Genomic DNA, 12483 nt, shown 5'->3' with positions numbered 1-12483 from the left:
CCCGCCTGCCCGGGGCGGGGTGGGGGGCTCCGCTCCACGCGGCCCCCACGCCGAGACCCAGGCCACAGAGGCTGTGGCTTCTTGGGCCGCGGACTTCTCCACGGCGGGGTGGGGTGGGGGCTGCTGCAGCCGGGCAGGGGGGCCGGGGGCGCGCAGGTCCTCGCTGGCGCTGAAATGCTCACGCACCGGCGGCTCCTGCTGCGTGGAAAATCGCGAGGCCCAGCGGACCCAGAAAGAGGGGAGAACCGACTACGGGGGGCTATTAGCAGTACCCCCCAAGGACATGGATTCGGCCACCTCTTGGCCTCTGCGTTTTAACAAGAAGAGAGCACTGAAGATGAATCAGATGGTCACAGGCCCTGGGCATTTTCCATCTGGTTATAACCAGGGAAATGTTGGCGCTGACTCTCCAGGCTCCGGGGCGGGGCCGCCAGGGCTGATCAGAAGCACTGGAGGGGACCGTCATTTTCTCTTTCTTCCTCTAGACAATCAGTCACCCCTCCCCAGCCAAGGTTCATGGAAATCCAGGCCCCAAGAGCCTATTAACCTTCCATGCTCCACAGGGTCCTTTCTGAAGAGCCCGGATCAATGAGATCAAGCGGAGTTTCTCCCAAGTCTAACGAAAAGCAGATGGCTGGCAGCCAGGGTGAGCCGCGGGACCCCTCCTGGCCGGCGGCTGGCAGGGCCTTGAGCAGCCCTCGTTTTTCTCCCAGGCCTCCGAGCGGGAATGGATTTTTTTACCTCCCGAGGGGGCTTTTGGTTGGCAAGCATTGCTCCTCCAGGAAAACAAATGCACAGTTGTGATACGCATTCCATCATTAAACGTTGTTAGCCTGGTTTTAAAAAAAAAAATTTTTTTTTTTTTCCAAATACAGAAGCTTTTTAAAAATCTCCAGGAGGGGGCAAGATGGCGGCTGAGTGAACATCCCTGTTAGAGTCTTCTGCAGGGAATCGGCTGGGCGGCGTTGGAGACTCTTTGGGACCGGATTGTTTCGGGATTTTTGCTGGTCCGGAGGTGTCTGGACATCGATTTGGAGGGAAGGTAACAGAGAGGATTCGTCTGTGAAATATACACGGAGATCCCAGCTACCTGCAGAGGATTCCCTTCTTGGGTAGGCGGAGACGAGGCATCTAGCCCCGCTCGGTGGGGCTGAGCCAGGCCGGGCCGGGCCGCGGTAGCGTTTGGAGCCGGGCGGGGCCGGTGCAGGCCCCGGCTGCGGGCCGCGGTAGCGCTTGGAGCCGGGCGGGGCCGGTGCAGGCCCCCGCTGCGGGCCGCGGTAGCGCTTGGAGCCGGGCGGGGCCGGTGCAGGCCCCCGCTGCGGGCCGCGGTAGCGCTTGGAGCCGGGCGGGGCCGGTGCAGGCCCCGGCTGCGGGCCGAGGTAGCGCTTGGAGCCGGGCGGGGCCGGTGCAGGCCCCGGCTGCGGGCCGCGGTAGCGCTTGGAGCCGGGCGGGGACGGTGCAGGCCCCGGCTGCGGGCCGCGGTAGCGCTTGGAGCCGGGCGGGGCCGGTGCAGGGTCCGGCTGCGGGCCGCGGTAGCGCTTGGAGCCGGGCGGGGCCGGTGCAGGCCCCGGCTGCGGGCCGCGGTAGCGCTTGGAGCCGGGCGGGGCCGGTGCAGGCCCCGGCTGCGGGCCGCGGTAGCGCTTGGAGCCGGGCGGGGCCGGTGCAGGCCCCGGCTGCGGGCCGAGGTAGCGCTTGGAGCCGGGCGGGGCCGGTGCAGGCCCCGGCTGCGGGCCGCGGTAGCGCTTGGAGCCGGGCGGGGCCGGTGCAGGCCCCGGCTGCGGGCCGCGGTAGCGCTTGGAGCCGGGCGGGGCCGGTGCAGGCCCCCGCTGCGGGCCGCGGTAGCGCTTGGAGCCGGGCGGGGCCGGTGCAGGCCCCCGCTGCGGGCCGCGGTAGCGCTTGGAGCCGGGCGGGGCCGGTGCAGGGCCCGGCTGCGGGCCGCGGTAGCGCTTGGAGCCGGGCGGGGCCGGTGCAGGCCCCCGCTGCGGGCCGCGGTAGCGCTTGGAGCCGGGCGGGGCCGGTGCAGGGCCCGGCTGCGGGCCGCGGTAGCGCTTGGAGCCGGGCGGGGCCGGTGCAGGCCCCGGCTGCGGGCCGCGGTAGCGCTTGGAGCCGGGCGGGGCCGGTTCAGGCCCCGGCTGCGGGCCGCGGTAGCGTTTGGAGCCGGGCGGGCCCGGGTCAGGCCGCGGCGGGTACGGAGCCGGGCAGGGCCGGTCCAGGCCGCGGTGGCGGGAGGTGGATGCCGGAGCCGGCTGGGCCGCTGTAGCGAGCGGAGCTGGGCGGAGCCAGGCCAGGCCAAGGCGGCGTGAGGAGCCGGGCAGAGCCGGTCCAAGCCTCCGCGGCGGGCGGAGCCGGGCCTGCGGAGGGGTTTCTGTTTTTTTTTGTTTTTTTTTTTTTGTTTGTTTGTTTGTTTGTTTGTTTGTTTGTTTGTTTTTAATTTTACTTAAATTTTTTTTTTTTTTTTTTTTGAGCATCTGCAGTACTGGGGAGTTCGTGGGCCCTGGGCAGCCTATTGGGGGTTTGTGGGAAGGGAGGTGCTTGCAGACCCATTTGGGCAGACAGACGGGGGGGTTTTAGGGCAAAGCGGGGGGAAGTTGTTGTTTTAGATAGTGTTGCAATTGTGACACGTGTGTACCTGTATCTCTCTTCTCCCTACCCGTTCCCCACCGTTTGCCCATCCTCTTTTTTTTCTTCCTTTCTTCTTGCCTTTCTTTTTTCTCTATTATAATTAGTTTTTTTTTTTTTTTTTGTTTTTGTTTTTTTTTTCGGTTTTCTCTTTCCCTCTTGTCCCTCATCTTCCACTTATTTTTACCTTAATTCAAGTATACAATAGGTGCTACAGGGAACACCTCACATTTGCTGGGTTTTCCCATCCTCCACTGCCTCATTTCTGTGTGAACTGATTTAGGCTACCTACACTATCCCCCTTCCCCTGCATCTTGATATCCACTATCATCTACTGTCTCTCCTATATTCCACCCCCCACCTCCCGTTCTTTGATCCACAAAGTGTCTAACTCTTAATTTCTAATACCTTTGTTCTGTTTTCTGTCTATTATCCACTCTTGAAACTATTACCTTTCTTTTCTTTTTCCCTCTCTCATGAAAACAATAGCTGTGTAGTTCATACCATATTCCTCCCAAATTCAGTCATCAACTTCATAAAAGGTACTCTACCTACAGCTATAACTCTATACAATCTACATGAATCTAACCTCCATCCTTCCAGATCTCATATTCCTGCTTTATTAACATACATCACCAATACAACTTTACACTTTTCCCTTGCTTACACAATTGCCTTTCCCCAACACTAATACTTTCCTCTAAAGTGAACTTAACCAACAACAAGTAACTAGAATAAGAAGAAAAAAGTGACAAAGAGAAGATATAACACCTGTGCAAAAATAACAACTAATTACCCTCCAAGAGCAGACAAAGAAGCTAAGGAACTGATTAAATTCGTCAAAATAAAGAGATGACCAGAAAGCAACAAAAATCTACGAACCAAACCAATAATCAGGAAAACATGGCGGAATCCAATCAACAAACCAATAATCACGAAGGGGAGCAAAACTTGGCACAAGCAATGAAAGATCTCAGAACATTTATCACTGACAAATTTGATGCAGTAATGAAAGAGGTTAACAACATGAAGACATCACTTGGAGGGGAAATTGCAGACATACGCAAAAACATAACAGATATGATGGGAATGAACACCACAGTTCAAGAAATCAAAAATACACTTGCAGCAAATATCAGCAGACTAGAAGAGACAGAGCAGAGAATTAGTGATGTGGAAGACAGTACATCAGAAATCAAACAGATAGTAGAAGGGGTCAATAAGAAGATAGAAAAAATCCAATTAGGATTTAGGGACCTGAATGACAATGCAAAACGCTCAAACATACGTATTATAGGCATTCCAGAAGGTGAAGAGAAGGGAAAGGGGTCAGAAAGAGTGTTGCAGGAAATAATGACTGAAAACTTCCCAAATCTACTGAAAGAGACAGATGTACATATCCAAGAAGCACAGCGCACTCCACAAGTCATAAACCCCAACAGGCCCACCCCAAGACATATACTTGTCAAATTATCCAATGCTCAAGACAAAGAGAAGATCCTAAAAGCAGCAAGAGAAAAGAAAACCATCACATACAAGGGAAGCTCAATTAGATTAAGTGCTGATTTCTCTTCTGAAACCATGGAGGCAAGAAGACAGTGGTATGATATAGTCAAGGTACTAAAGGAAAAAAATTTCCAACCAAGAATACTCTACCCAGCTAAACTAGCATTCAAACATGATGGAGAGTTCAAAATATTCGCAGACAAACAGAAACTGAAAGAGTATACCAACAAGAAACCTCCCCTTCAAGAAATTCTAAAGGGAGTTCTGCAGGAAGAAAGGAAAAAACAGGAAAGGCAAAGTTGGAGGAGAGTATAAGACCAACAACAACAACAAAAAAGACAAAAAAAAATATACAAACAAAATATGACAAACACAAATCCAATCAAAATATGGCTAACACAAATAATTCCTTGATAGTAATAACACTGAATGTCAATGGATTAAACTCACCTATCAAAAGATTCAGACTGGGACACTGGATAAGGAAATATGACCCATCCATATGCTGTCTACAAGAGACACATCTTAGACCCAGAGACGCATGGAGATTGAAAGTGAAAGGCTGGAAAACAATCATACAAGCTAACAATAACCAAAAAAAGGCAGGAGTAGCTATATTAATATCAGACAAAATAGACTTTAAATGTGAAACAATTGTGAGAGACAAAGAAGGATACTACATTTTAGTCAAAGGGAAAATCTGTCAAGAAGATCGAACAATCATAAATATCTATGCCCCTAACAAGGGTGCCTCTAAATACGTCAGGCAAACGCTGGAAAAACTAAGTGAAAGAATAGATACATCTACAATTATAGTGGGGGATTTTAATACACCACTATCAATTCTGGACAGAACATCTCAAAAGAGAATCACCAAAGACACAAAACATCTGAATAGTATATTAGAGGAGCTCGATCTAATAGACATATATAGATCGCTACACCCAAACACAGCAGGATATACATTTTTCTCAAGCGCACATGGATCATTCTCCAAGATAGATCATATGCTAGGCCACAAAGAAAGGCTGAACGAATTCAGAAAGATTGAAATCATACAAAACATTATCTCTGACCACAGTGGAGTCAAGCTGGAGATTTGCAAGGGAAAGAAGCCCAGATTTCACACCACGATTTGGAAATTAAACAACACACTCTTAGAAAAACAGTGGGTCAAAGAGGAAATCTCAAAAGAAATCAATGACTACCTTGAAACAAATGATAATGATAACACAACATACCAAAATTTATGGGATGCAGCAAAAGCAGTACTGAGAGGGAAGTTTATAGCCATAAATTCATATATCAAAAAAGAAGAAAGAGCAAAAATTGAAGAACTAACTGCACATTTGAAGGAATTAGAAAAACAACAACAAAGTAACCCAACAGGAAGAAGAAGGAAGGAAATAACAAAGATAAGAGCAGAACTAAATGAAATAGAAAATAAGAAAGCACTTGAACAGATAAACAAGACCAAGAGCTGGTTTTTTGAGAAGATTAACAAAATTGACAAACCTTTAGCAACACTAACAAAGAAAAAAAGAGAGAAGATGCAAATACACAAAATAAGAAATGAGAAAGGCGATATCACCACTGACCCCACAGAAATAAAGACTATCATAAGAGGATATTTTGAAAAACTATATTCCAACAAAAATGACAATCTAGAGGAAATGGACAAATTCCTAGAAACACATAAACAGCCCATATTGACAAAAGAAGAAATTGATGATCTTAACAAACCAATCACAAGCAGAGAGATAGAATCAGTTATTAAAAATCTCCCAACTAAGAAGAGCCCAGGGCCAGATGGCTTCACAGGTGAATTCTATAAAACATTCCGGAAAGAACTGACACCAATCCTGCTGAAACTATTCCAAACCATCGAAACAGAAAGAACATTACCCAACTCCTTCTATGATGCCAACATTACCCTAGTACCAAAGCCAAACAAAGACATCACAAGAAAGGAAAATTACAGACCAATTTCTCTAATGAACCTAGACGCAAAAATACTTAACAAAATACTTGCTAATCGTATTCAACAACACATTAAACGAATTATACACCACGACCAAGTGGGATTCATCCCAGGTATGCAAGGATGGTTCAACATAAGAAAATCAATCAACGTAATACACCATATAAACAGATTGAAGGAAAAAAATCACATGATTATATCTATTGATGCAGAAAAAGCATTTGACAAAATACAGCACCCTTTCTTGATAAAAACACTCCAAATGATTGGAATACAAGGAAATTTTTTGAACATGATAAAGAGTATATATGAAAAACCTAAAGCCAATATTGTTTACAATGGAGAAATCCTAGACTCCTTCCCTCTAAACTCAGGAACAAGACAAGGATGCCCACTGTCGCCGCTCCTATTTAACATTGTCTTAGAAGTACTTGCTCGAGCACTGAGGCAAGAACCAGAAATAAAAGGCATTCAAATTGGAAAGGAAGAAATCAAAATTTCATTATTTGCAGATGACATGATCCTATACATAGAAAACCCTGAGAGATCTACAACGAAGATTCTAGAACTCATAAATGAGTTTAGTAAAGTCGCAGGTTATAAGATCAATGCGCAAAAATCAGTAGCATTTCTGTACACCAATAATGAGCAAGATCAGGAGGAAATCAAGAAACAAATACCATTCACAATAGTAAATAAAAAAATCAAATACTTAGGAATAAATTTAACTAAAGAGGTAAAGAACTTATACACTGAGAACTATACAAGATTGTTCAAGGAAATCAAAGAAGACCTAAATAAATGGAAGACTATTCCTTGTTCATGGATAGGAAGACTGAACATTATTAAGATGTCTATCCTACCAAAATTGATCTACACATTCAATGCAATCCCAATAAAAATCAATGCAGCCTTCTTTAAGGAATTAGAAAAACTAACTATGAAATTTATTTGGAAAGGAAAGAGACCCCGAATAGCCAAAGACATACTGAAAAAGAAAAACGAAATTGGAGGAATCACACTACCTGACTTCAAAACATACTATAAAGCTACGGTGGTGAAAACAGCATGGTATTGGCATAAGGAGAGACATATAGACCAATGGAATCGAATTGAAAGCTCTGATATAGAACCTCACATATACAACCACATAATATTCGATAAAGCCACCAAACCCTCTCAACTGGGAGAGAGTGGCCTATTCAACAAATGGTGTCTGGAGAACTGGATAGCCATATGTAGAAGAATGAAAGAGGATTACCATCTCACACCTTATACAAAGATCAACTCAAGATGGATCAAAGACCTAAATATAAAAGCCAAGACCATAAAAACCTTAGAAAGCAGTGTAGGGAAACATCTACAGGACCTTGTAATAGGTAATGGATTTATGAATATCTCACCAAAAGCACGAGCAGCAAAAGAACTAATAGATAAATGGGACTTCCTCAAAATTAAAGCCTTCTCCACCTCAAAGGAGTTTGTCAAGAAAGTAAAAAGGGAGCCCACACAGTGGGAGAAAATATTTGGCAATCATATATCTGATAAGAAACTTATAACTTGCATATATAAAGAACTCCTACATCTTGAAAATAAAAAGATAAACAATCCATTTAAAAAATGGGAAAAAGACTTAAACAGACACTTCTCCGAAGAAGAAATACAAATGGCAAGAAAGCACATGAAAAAATGTTCCAAATCTCTAGCTATCAGGGAAATGCAAATCAAAACCACAATGAGATACCATCTTACACCCATAAGATTGGCAGCTATGAAAAAAACAGAAGAATACAAGTGCTGGAGAGGATGTGAAGGAAGGGGAACACTCATCCACTGCTGGTGGGAATGCAGAAGGATCCAACCATTCTGGAGAACAGTATGGCGGTTTCTCAAAAAACTAGCCATAGATTTGCCATATGACCCAGCAATACCACTGCTGGGAATATACCCAGCAGAACTGAAAACAAGAACACAAACCAATATATGTACACCAATGTTCATAGCAGCATTGTTCACTATTGCCAAAAGTTGGAATCAACCCAAATGCCCATCAACAGACGAGTGGATCAATAAAATGTGGTATATACACACAATGGAATACTACTCGGCTGTAAGAACAAACACACTACAAACACATGTGATAACATGGATGAATCTCGAGAACCTTATGTTGAGTGAAGCAACCCAGACATTGAAGGACAAATACTACATGACCTCAATGATATGAAATAAACAAGCTGCCCTAGATAGCAAGAGACTGAACGATAGGCTTGCAGGAAATCGGAGGGTGGAGGAAGGATATGAGCCGATGTCTGCAGGGGTGGAATTTAAGACGAGATGGTGGTAAGTATGAACACAAAGAAGAGATAAAAGGGGGGCAAGGGGTTGCCTTTGCTTGGGGCTTTGCGGGTTTGAGGGTGGCTGGGGAGGGACGGGTGGGTAACGTTGCCCAAAAGTGGGGGGAGGGAGGGGTAGCATACGAACCAGGAGAGGGTCAGGTGTTGGTGGAGAGTAAAATGCCGAGAAAATCATATCAAAATATAATAAAGAGGGTTACCTGTTTAGAATGCTCGGAGGGGAGGGTCTGATGCAGGACGGGCTCCTGGGGAATGTCTAAATGCTCATTCTGCCAGAGTGGGTGACACCATGGGGTAGAAACCCAAGTAGTGAGAGTGGGGGTGGACCCACATCCTGGGGAGGACTAATGCCATCCAATAGAGGGAAATGTATCCCTCGAGAGAAAGGGTGGCTCCCAGGGCATTGGGGCAGTTGAGCAAGTTAGGCCCTGAACACTATTCCATCTATCTCTGGAAGTGGTTCCTCAGGAAACAGAGGTTGGCTATCACTGAGGGCACTAAGGTGGAAGGGAAAATGGACGTTAAATGTGTGGAACCAAAGTAAATGGGGGGTAAGAGAGGAGTTTCTTGAGAGTACACAAGGATGGATATAAAACATGTAATATTACACCATAACATATAGGAGATGACAGACTGATAATGTAAACCATAATGTAAAACATAGGATAACTAAAAATGTAAAGAACTGTGTATCCTAAAGTATGCACCATAATGTAAATACAGATGTCACCTTGTTAGAAAGCTAATGTCTCAGACTCTGTACATCACTTTAAGTAAATATGATATGAATAGGGCGTAAGAGTATCACTGTGGAAGGGAAAAGGTTTTCTGGTGGATGTGTGGGAGTGCTGTATATTATATATATACATTGCTGTGGTCTAGGACTCCTGTGAAGAAAAGCTGAATAATTAGGGGGGGGGGGGAAAAAAAAAAATAGGATGTGGAATTTTTTCAAGTCAACATTCTTTATCTAAGTTCTTTATCTAACTTTATCCAAGTTCTTTATCTATCCTTTAAACTCATCGCTATATGCCATTCCCTAGTAAGGGACCATGACATTATATTGGGCTTCAAATTTCGGGGAGTTCTGGATCACAGAGTGTTTCAACAATGGCAATGGAGGGATACTGGTATGGGATACCAATGACAGATGATATATGACTGACAGGGAGCTGTACAGAACATATGTCCAGGGTGCATGGTAATGTTTGGATATACTCATAGTGGCAACAATTAAAAACCACAGTAGGGGGGGTACTGGGTTCCCGGCCAGTGGTGCTCTGTCGTGGTCCCTAGGGGAGCAGCGACAGTCTCCCAGGTACAGTGGTGGGGACCGGGAGGGAGTGAGGGTTCAACAGTGAGCCCCTGATACTAATGACTATGCTTGTGAGCTGATAAACCCAAAATAATAACAAGGCCTAGAGCAACTTTGTGCCTGGGAATTTCCTTCTGTCAGCCTTCATGTTACTCAAATGTGGCCAGTCTCGAAGCCAAACTCAGCATGTAAATGCAATGCCTTCCCCCCAGCGTGGGACATGACACCCGGGGATGAGCCTCCCTGGCAACGAGGGACCACTATCAACTACCAACTGATGATGCAACTGGAAAATGACCTTATACGGAAGGTTCAATGCGGATCAGCAGAATATCCATGTCTACATAAAATACCATGACTTTAAAATGCTGTTTGACCTAAAGTAAGGGGGAAATGGAAAGGAGAAATGAGTTTATATGGCTACGAGTTTCTAAAAAAGAGTCTGGAGGCTGGCAGAAGGTTTGCCCTCATGCACAACTGAGCAGAGTCAGAGAGACAGATAAAGCAGATACAACCCCCAGATATTGGTTCCTTTGAGGGCTAAAGAGACCCATGGGAGTTATGGTCATGGCCGATGGGGTTAACTACCAGGGCAGATGGCCCCTCTTTGGAAATGGTGTGTATGTGTGATGAATCTGGACTCAGATGGGATCTCCCTTCATAAGACTTTCATGCTAATGTGCTGGAGGTGCAGTTAATGTTGGGGTTTAAGATATATTTAGGGGATTTGAATCTCTGGACTGACAATGTGATAGCCAGATCCTGAGCCTCAACAGACTCCAGCACCTACAATCTGATTTATTGGACTTACCACACTCAGCTAAGATGGAGGTGAAGGACAACCACCACACCATGGAGCCTAGAGTGATTACAACTGAAAATGGGAGGATTGCATCCAGCATCCAGGTGGAATCTGAGCCTCCTCTTGACATAAAGGTGCAATGGACACAACCAATCCAGTGTCCACATAGAAGAGGTGGCATTGGATTGGGAAAAGTGGACATAATGGACAAAGGGTATGGGGAAAGGCAGGAAGAGATGAGAGGTGGAGGCGTCTTCGGGACATGGAGCTGCCCTGGATGGTGCTTCAGAGGTAATCACCGGACATTGTAAATCCTCACAGGGCCTACATGATGGAATAGAGGAGAGTATGGGCCATGATGTGAACCAATGTATATGAGGTGCAGAGGTGCCCAAAGATGTACTTACCAAATCCAATGGATGTGTCATGATGATGGGAACGAGTGTTGTTGGGGGGGGGGGAGAGGGGGGGTGGGGGGGTGGGGTTGAATGGGACCTCACATATATATTTTTAATGTAATATTATTACAAAGTCAATAAAAAATAAAAAAATTAAATAAAAAAAAAAAAAAAAAAAAAAAAAATCTCCCGCTGTCTTGCCTGCCCTTTGGCAGGGCTTCAGCCCTGCATGAAGCAGTGACAACTGCTATTTCATCTTAAATTTCTATAACAGGGAATGTAGGTCACTGGTCTTAGAAAAAGTGGCCTACTTTCCCGACCCTAAATAGAAATCTTTCCCCAGGCTGAAGGTTTTTCCTAGGTTTGTGTCTAATAAAGATATAACCTGCTTAGCCAGGCCCAACTGCCTGAGCTCTGACAGCCTTCTCTCCGCCCAGCTGCTGAACGGAGAGACTGAAAAACCCAGTCCACGGGGCTGGCAGCCCTCGGGAACATGCAACGACCGCGGCTTTGCCTGAAAAGCAATCCAGGAGCCAGAATATGCCTCTGAGGGCACAAGTTATGCAGCCAGCAACGAGACCATGGCACTTCTCCTCACTCACCTGGCCAGAGGACGAGCAGAGCAGCAAGAATTTCCCAGGAGCCTCCCTGGGCTGGGCACCTGCGTACATCCTCACCCTTTTTTTTTTTTTAACCACACAAGCAATCCAATTTCATTGTAGAAAGTTGGAAAACACAGATGAACTAAAAGAAAAAGAAAAATCATCTATTAGAAAACCCCTGCTAACATTTCTTTGGGTATCTTTCCAATTATTCTTCTATGCATATATATTGATAAAGCTTCTATTTTTTAACAAATAGATCATAATGGGATCATAATGCTCCGTGACTCCATTTTTTTTCCATTCATTATAATGTTATGATTGCCCTTCCTGGTCAATTAGTATATAGCCACATGACCTTGGGGTTTTTTTCCTAAAATGACTCACAGAATTTTACAAAATAAATTCTAACCTGAAAGAGATGACTTGTTCATCTGACTTTTTTTTCCTTTTTTTAAAAAAGATTATTTTATTTTGGGTTTTTTAAAAAGAACTGAAAAATCATGTCATCCCACCACTTAGGCCTGTGTCTCCAGACCTGGCATATACAGGTAACCTCTGTTTACCTGTCTCCCCTAGAATGCTCGCTGGGCTTTCTTGTTTCCTCAAAGACTCCAGTGATGTTTCTCAAGCACATTTGATGGGTCTTGCATGTGGCAAGGATATAATTACCTTTGTGATCTCTTGCTTAGGTAAAACTCCACAATTTAAGAATCTATTTTATGTGTCTACTCAGGCTTTTTTTTTTTTTTTTTTTTTTTTTGTCAAAGGAAATAATGTAGTTTGGAGTTATAGGAAAAGGTCTTATATTAATAAAACACTTATTTAATGTATACTGGCTTTAATTGCCCCTTTTTTTTCCTGTTCATCTAACAGAGTGAAAAATGTGAATTTAGAGTTGAA

At 45.3% G+C, this 12483-nt stretch overlaps 1 long non-coding RNA gene across 1 annotated transcript; it reads left to right on the top strand.

Moving 5' to 3' along the window:
• The first annotated feature begins 534 nt into the window (after positions 1-534).
• LOC139438055 (uncharacterized) lies at positions 535-11669 on the top strand. Its single transcript, XR_011647936.1, has 2 exons — positions 535-646; positions 11416-11669. It is a non-coding gene; the product is annotated as an uncharacterized lncRNA (long non-coding RNA).
• Positions 11670-12483: the final 814 nt, after the last annotated feature.

The sequence above is a fragment of the Dasypus novemcinctus genome, chromosome 3, assembly GCF_030445035.2.
Source record: "Dasypus novemcinctus isolate mDasNov1 chromosome 3, mDasNov1.1.hap2, whole genome shotgun sequence".
Classification (NCBI taxonomy): Eukaryota; Metazoa; Chordata; class Mammalia; order Cingulata; family Dasypodidae; genus Dasypus; species Dasypus novemcinctus.
This window is presented reverse-complemented; position numbering and strand designations above follow the sequence as displayed.